The sequence below is a fragment of the Scomber japonicus genome, chromosome 22, assembly GCF_027409825.1.
Source record: "Scomber japonicus isolate fScoJap1 chromosome 22, fScoJap1.pri, whole genome shotgun sequence".
Lineage (NCBI taxonomy): Eukaryota > Metazoa > Chordata > Actinopteri > Scombriformes > Scombridae > Scomber > Scomber japonicus.
The window spans coordinates 16,991,771-17,000,133 of record NC_070599.1 but is presented as its reverse complement, the minus strand read 5'-3'; the positions used below and the strand labels follow the sequence as shown (position 1 = coordinate 17,000,133).

The window sequence follows — 8,363 nt, the reverse complement described above, 5'->3', positions numbered from 1 at the left end:
GCTGATTTCAAATGCAAACAACATGAATTTATTTTTCAGGTGGATGGCATTAAGAATTTTTTTAGCACCTCAAACATCAATGGAGAGAACCGGATGTATTGTGACACATCTGATGCTACTCTCGTGAGTATATCAACTCTATAATTGTGCAATGACACCATTAAGAGTTAATTATATTTTAGAGGAATTACATAATAATTAACACAATAACAAATGTTGGGGACTGTTTTTCATTCAGAGATCTGTAATGACACATCATCCAGATGTTTTGGTGCTGCTTTTGAAGAGGTTTGAATTTGACTACAGTTGCATGGCCTATGCCAAAATCAAATGCACAGTGGATGTTCCCTCCACCCTACAGATACCAGAGGTATGCTTAATATTTTACAGTTTTATCATAACACTTTTTTTCCATTCCTATCCTAAAGCCTGTTATTTTTCTCCATTGTTGATCAGAACCAGACATATGAACTGTATGAGGTTGTGCATCATTTTGGAGATCTGAGAAGTGGAAATTACACTACAACAATCAAGTCTGATGATGGCAGATGGTATAACTTTGATAATACCAGAGTCTCAGTGGTAAGATCGATAACTTCAACTCTGTTGAAGTTGTTCCCAAATCATAGTTAACACTTTTGTGACAATTATTTAATCATTTAATCTTTAGTTACTCTTTTCATCAACAGCATCATCAGCCATTCCAGATGGATAACCAGGTGGAGAAGTAAGTGTCTCCATCTTTTATTTCCCATCATACATTTTGCTGAATATGAAAATAACCTCACTTCCTTTCTGTGTTTTCTTTTTTTAGATCGAAGAGTGCTTACCTGCTTTTTTACAAGAAAAAGAAAAGTAAGAGGCATACATTTTCATTATGCTTACATATGTGTATGTGTGAATGACCACCTCAAATTGTTTGGTGCCTTGTCTGAATTTATTTTATTCCTACTTTCTAGTGGAGGATGCAGATACTTGTACTCAAGATACCAATGAGTGTCCACTCCTGAAGGCCTACCACTAGACATCAATGATAACAACCAACGTCAAGATGCTGAAAAGAGAAGAGAGAAGCATGAGAGTGAGGGAGAAGCAGAAATGAGTAATGACACTGCTGAGTTCGGTGAGAAAGAGAGCAGAGACATGGACAGTTCTGAGTCTGGGGGGGGGGGGGGGGGGGGAATTATGAAGGATGATGCAGAGGACATTGGAAGAAAGACGGGAGCTGAACTGAGAGAAGTGCTCTCTGAAGGAACTAATCTTGATGAGAATTTGGAAGTTCAGAGTAATGGCAGAGGAGGACTAGATGGTGATACACAGAAGAGACCATGTGAGGATTTGGTAGGAGATGAACAATTTGGAAAGGGGACAAAGACCTCCTCAAACTATCTCACCAAGTATGATCATAAAATAGTACAGTACAGTAACAGTGCTGGTCTATCAAATGCAGAAGAGATACAAAATGAGCCTACAACAGGATTACTGTTTGTAAAGACGGAAGCTCGACTGAGAGAAGTGCTCTCTGAAGGAACTAACCTTGATGAGAATTTAGAGGTTCAGAGTAAAGAAAAAGGTAGAAGATGATGGTGGCATCTCAAACATTCACCGAAGTCAGACAAAAAGAAGAATCAAGGATAACTCCTTGCTTCTGTATTTTGAGCAAAGGGAAAAATGTCACATTAAGATGAACTACACATGATTTCACAGGGCTTCAGGTTCATAGTGTAGAGCTACAAGATTCTTGTATTTTTGAGCTTTTGATTGATGCTTAACACGTTTGCTGTGTATTCAACAGATATCAGTTAGCTATCATGTCGTGACTGTAATATATTTTCCTGCTGATTATTTTTGTGTGATGTATTTTGACTTTCTGATCATAACTGTTTATTCTTTGTTCCGTTTACTTAGTTTTTTTAAATTAATTTCCTGTTTGGCACAGGACTGTTTTGTGTGTGTAGAGCAGCAAATATAAAATCTTTTAATGAGTTACTTTTACTATAAATTGACTTGCTGTATTATTACATCTGTCTGATAACAACAGTGTGGACCTACACTACATTCTTGTTCAGTTCTGACTCTCACACTGAACACTGTATATTTGTTTTGCATCACATACAATTACGCTGATATGAATGGTATTCATTGTTTCATAAGACAGTTCAAACCAATCACAAAGTATATGATAATAAATATCTGCAATTCAAAACAAGTGTCTGTTTGGAGGAAATTAAAAGTATTACAGGAAAGATCGCTTTCTACATTTCTACATGAACAGTCCAGAGAAAAATCGGGTAGTAGGCTACTTTACTGACCAGTAACATTCAGAGGAGGATGTGACTTATACTCTCACTGTCTCCAACTTCTTGGCCGACAGTTGAGCTCTTATGTTAGCCAATTAGATTAGCAGTAGCCTATTGAATATTAGGAAAGCTTCATTTTGAGAACTCTGCGGCAAGGCCATATTAAAACTGTATATTTTTTAAAGTAACCTCTCGTAATTTTGACAGTTTTGACAGATGGTCAAAACTGTGAATGAGATGGTAGTCTCATTCTTTTGACTGAAGAGAGAGACATGTTTGCAAATGAATTTGGACACAAATAAAAAAACTAATTTCATTACTCACTTCATTTCAATCAGAAGAGACAAGAGAATGGAACATAATTGTGTTTATTATATATAGAAATATAAATGATAGTCATAAAATCTTTGGCGCTTGGACTCCACAAGGACATCAACCCTGAACAGCTGTCAGTTCGATACCCCCATGGAGTCCAGATGGTGATGGCTGATGACTTCGGATGGGACTGCTGATCCCAGGAAGACTGAGCGGAGATGGGGAGGTGGATGGTCACGCATAACAGCTGCATGGCAGGTCCATTCTGAGACCCTTTCTAGTCCTCAGTTAGGCTATGTTACAATCAGCATCTTCAACCATATTGCAGTACTTTTCACATAAAACATTTTCCACACTTATTTCTGAAGAAGCATATAGCAGCCTTGGTTAATTATTGTTTCACTTCATCTTGTTGTTTAGAATATATGAATTATAGGCTACTGCCCCGTGGACTGTCACACATTCAGGGTTTCTCACTATCCTTGTTATTCATATACGGTATGTGCCAGATGCTGGCGCAGACAGTGTTTGGCATACATAGAAAACAACATGAATGTGTCAGCCTTACAGTCACCTAGTCTTTTTTCCTGGGATTTAAACACAATATAGTAAATGAACTGCATCTAGTCTTCTGACCACAGCATGTTTACAGTACAAAGTAACTACATTCACTCATTCACACGCCAATTGCACAGCCTTCAAGAGCAATTTGGAGTTCATTATCTTGCCCAAGGACAGTCTGACATGCGGTCTGGCCTTAATGAGACAGCAGCCCCTAAGTAGAAAAACACAGGTGTAATTAATAAAAATGTATGATGGCTAAATTGACCTTAACCACAGTGTTGTTGCAATACTAACACCATCATTTTATATGTACAGAATAGGAAAGCATACAGTAACAATGATGACAGGCCCATTTTGAATGCACTAGTCAGTAGTGTTAAATAATACAAGTCCTGCGTTCTTTTTTCAAACCACAATATACTACTGTGATGTTGTGCTGTGTGAGTTAAGCGGCTGAGATATGCTGGTAGGCAAGTTTTCTGGTAGGCATAACTGTGGCAGTGTTTTTTAAAGTCTGTGTTTTTCCCCCTCTATGTACCCTTTGTACCTTGTCCACATCAGAGGCTTCCAGGAAGTATCAGCAGGGTGTGAATGGTGGACATGTGTTGGATCCCATAAGATGACAGAAGGGACAATTCCTCTAGTATCTCAGCTCTAAAGATTATCCAGATATCATCTAAGCAAAAGAAAAAAGTGGTATTAATGTAGCCTAAATCTTGGATCCTTAAACATGATCAGAAGTCTCATACTAAGAATACTTAATACACTTAATATGGTAATGATATAATGAGAGTCTTTCTGGGATGTAGCCCATCAAATATGTTACTGAATGACAGATGATATTGACTACTACCACTACTACTACTAATATAAATTGTTATCATTATTATGATTATTATGATTATGATTATGATTATGATTATGATTATTACTATTATTATTATTATTATTATTATTATTATTATTATTATTATTATTATTATTTAAAATTATGATCATCAGTCGGGTCTAATTAAAGAGCCTTTAAACGTACCTGTAGACAGGGTCAGTTCTTGAACAATTTTCTCTCTCAGGTGCCGTGCAGTCATCTCCTTCATCTGCTCTACATTGTCACAAAGATCGATGATTTTTTCCTGTTGTCTGGGTCCAACTACATTCAGCTGGATACACATTTCTTCAGATACGTGTGACCTGGTACAAAGCGATCCTGATACAACAGAAACTAAAACACAGGATGCATTTCATTAGTGTGTGCGTACCTTGAGCCACGCCTGACTTTGAAAGACGAGAGAGGACGGAACTGACAAGCTTTCTGCCACAGAATCTGTCTTTATTCTGTGGAAGAAAATCAGTGGACTATACTGTACAAACTCAAGATGGCCTCAAAACATACACAAAGAAAAAGTGCATCAACAAGTGATGTTACAGATCTTAGGAGCGATTTCAAATCCGAGGGGAAGATGAATGAAAAGTGTTATTGCTCTTGTCCCAACATGATACATTTTGGGACAGGAGGAGAAAGAGCAGGGAAAGTGTTATGACCCTGGAGACTCCACACTTACATTTGTCGACCAGGAAGATGAAATGGATTGTAAGTAGACTACTCATCAGATGATTATTTCTAAATTTCCCAAGCAGTGATCTTAATTGACAGTCAATGGTTTACTGCTAGTGACAAACTCAAGAGAGACAATCGGTCCACAAATTGTAACACTATTATTTTCTTGTGTGTGTTTCATAGTTTTGTTTAATGACTACAAGTCTCTCAGAGCTCTGATGTCCTGTGTTCATTCCGTCACTCCGATGTCTCTCACTGACTGGTGCCGCTACTTGTTGGATGAGGTTGGTGATTTGTATGACAAACTTGCATAAATCTTCTTTTTCTATGTTCTCATTTCTTTAAGAAAATGCTTAAAATTACAAACAAAAAAGAATTGTTAAAGAGTTCTTTGTAGCCAAAGTTGTCGATAAGTATTCAGGTAAATCAGGGCTATATTTCTGACAGTTATCTGTAGATTATTATAAAAACACATGAAGGTTTTGTTCTGACTGATTTTGTTTTTAATACCCAAGGGTGGGCGCCGATTTAAGTGTGGAATACAGGAATGCTATAATGCTGAATGGACATATGAGGAGGTTCGTAAAATGGCTCTTCTGACTCCTGAAGAAATGAAGGAGTTTGAAGAGAGAAAATGTTTAACAACTCTAAGGATTTCTTTAATGTCAAATCTGTAAGTATTTGAATCGCATAATTTTAAAACCTGATTTAATTTCATCCGTCCTGTAATAAAAAAAAAAAAAAGCTATACAAAAAAACCTGCTCCCTTTCTTTTTATAAAACATAATTTAACAGTGTCCTGGCTGCAAGTCTCGTGTGGTGAGAGCTGATCTGAATAATCTGAGCGTCCGCTGCCCAGTGTGCACAGCTGAGAAACAGAGGATCTACACATTCTGCTGGCAGTGTTTGAGGGAATGGAAAGGTCCAGCTCCACGTTCAGACCGCTGTGATAATGATGACTGTATCAATTACCCAGTTGAAATACTGAAAAAGTGTCCAGAGATCATCTTTGAGGATGTGATCAGGGCACTAGCTGTCCCTGCATCCGTGCCTGTCCCACCTGTGGCAAACTGGTGGGACATAACACAAAACACAGCAAAAACATCATCTGTCCCAGGTGTAAAGTGGAGTTCTGTTTTGTGTGTCTGAAGTTGAGTAAAGTTGAGTCACCCCCAGACAAACCTCCATACCTGTATGGCAGAGTAAGTAATAGCAACAATACCATTACCACTATCATCTTTCATTCATGTCGCTATATCGAGTAACAATCTGTTGAATTTATATTGTATTGCAAACTCATCATTACATTTATTTATACATCATTTATTAGTAGTTAATAAAATCCATAAAACTCAATCAATTGTGTATGTCTATTCTTTTGAGTGATACTGGGGATCTATTGAACCGTGGAGCCACAAAATTCAGAAATTTGACTGATTCAGAAATTTGACTGATTTATCCTTCTCCTGATATGTGCATCAATACAATTCTGTCTCTGAGGTCTACAGACAATTCCTTTGACTTCATGGCTTGGTTTCTACTCTGACATGCACTGTCAACAGTGGGACCTTATATAGAAGGTGTTTACCTTTCCAAATCATGTCCAATCAATTGAATTTACTACAGGTGGACTCCAGTCAAGTTATAGAAACATCTCAAGGATGATCAGTGGAAACAGGATGTCCCTGAGCTCCACTTTGAGTGAAGCATGTTAGAAAAACTGAAGAGACAGAGACATATCATTCCAGAAATTGAGGAATTGTCCATTCCATCACCAGACATAAAGGCAGACACTCAAGAATCAAAAGTACAATCCCTCTTAAGGATTTTAGCTGTTTTTGATTGTTCATTAAATGTTATACATGTAATAATCCTTATAACTTCCCCTAATGGGTCCTGATTGCTCAACGAGAGACGCCTTTCAGCATTTACTTTACATGGATTCACAAATGTCTACCACTTATCATATTAGCAACTTTCTGGCAGTGATAATAGTGTTAATACAATAATGGTTTTACCAACTTGGCTTCTTAATGTTTGTGATGTAAATGTTTGTCTTCCATGTATTAAAGCAAAATAGTAAATTACCACTATGTGACACATTTAAAATTATATACATTTTTTTTTTGATTTTTATTTTTATTTACGTGTCTTGCACCCTGGGGTGCCCAGCCCAAATGGACTTACAAGACACTGAAACAGTAGAAAAAAAGCACAAATAGTAACAAAAGAAAACCAGATTACGGGAGAACAGGCATTATAGAAACTAAACATATAGATTGTCCTGACGCTTTTTCCAGGCTTCGGTTACATATTTAGCCAACTTAAAAACATTACAATTAAATAGCCAGTCCATTTTGATATCATCAGAGCACCAGAACATTTCAGGGTTTTTAACAGACATGTCAGTAAATAAAGGAGTTCTCAAATCATCATACAAAGGACAGTATAAAAGAAAGTGTGATTCGTTTTCAATTTCATTAAGTTCACATAGCTCACATAACCTTTCATCTTCTACCATATTTTTAAATCTACCAACTTCTAGCTTCAGAGGGAGGATTCCTGATCTCAGCTGTGCTACTAAAGACCTTTGATTTCTTGATAAGTTTGCTTTAACATAAGGTTCAGGGCCATAATTATGTTTGATTTGAATATATGTTCGTAATTTGGGCTTTAATAAAATATCATTTGACCATTTTATCTTAAATAAAGCAAATAGTTTCTCACTAAATGAGGCTATTGAACAAGTTAAATTATTACTATACATAAACTGTAAATCAACCTCTTCAAATAAAGCTAATATTTCTTTAGCCCACGGGGAGCCGTTTAATTTACTCCAAATAAAAACTTTCTTATTGACCCTGTCTTCTGACATATTGAGTAAACGATTCCATAATCTAATCATCTCACATTTACGTCTTATAGAACCAGGAAGCCAGCCCATGTCACCTTGAACAGCCAAAATCGGAGCAAACTTATGAACACCTAGGAAACAGCGAGCAGCTCTGTTCTCTATGGAATCTGCAGTTTTAGATTCCTTGAATCCCCAGACCCCTGATGCATAATTTAATATAGGAGAAACACAAGCGTCATTAAGTTGTGAGTAGGTAGAATATCCAAGAGTTTTACATATCTTAAATTTACTGACCACAGATCCTAATGCCCTCCCAGCTGAATTTGCTAACAACTTAATTCCTGGTTCCATCATCATGAACTCATCAAAAGTAAATCCTAAATATTTATATGTAGATGTATATTCCAATTTTACTTCCCCAAAGATAATATTTTCTTCTTCTTGGAGTGCCTTTTTTTCTAAAATGAATAATCTGGGTTTTACTTTGGTTTATTAATAATCTCCATCTGTGGCACCATGTCATGAGAAGATTCAACATTTTCTGTAAATCATCTTCTGATTCAGCTAGGAGAGCAATATCATCTGCGTACAACAGAATTCCAACAGTTAGATTGTCCATGTGTATACCCAGATTTGATTCTTTGATGTTGTGGGCCAAATCATTAACATAAATAGCAAATAGATTAGGAGAAAGAATATCACCCTGTTTAACACCAAAAGGGGTACTAAACCAATCTGTCTGCATATTATTTATCTCTATACAGGCAACAGG

General features: G+C 36.7%; 1 long non-coding RNA gene and 1 pseudogene across 1 annotated transcript; both read left to right on the top strand.

Annotated features, from left to right (window-relative positions):
- The first annotated feature begins 515 nt into the window (after positions 1 to 515).
- On the top strand, positions 516 to 1,077 carry LOC128384029 (uncharacterized). The gene is made up of 4 exons (XR_008324023.1): positions 516 to 582; positions 690 to 727; positions 815 to 855; positions 960 to 1,077. It is a non-coding gene; the product is annotated as an uncharacterized LOC128384029 (long non-coding RNA).
- A 108-nt stretch (positions 1,078 to 1,185) lies between these two features.
- On the top strand, positions 1,186 to 7,770 carry LOC128383485 (uncharacterized; annotated as a pseudogene).
- The last annotated feature ends 593 nt before the right edge of the window (positions 7,771 to 8,363 follow it).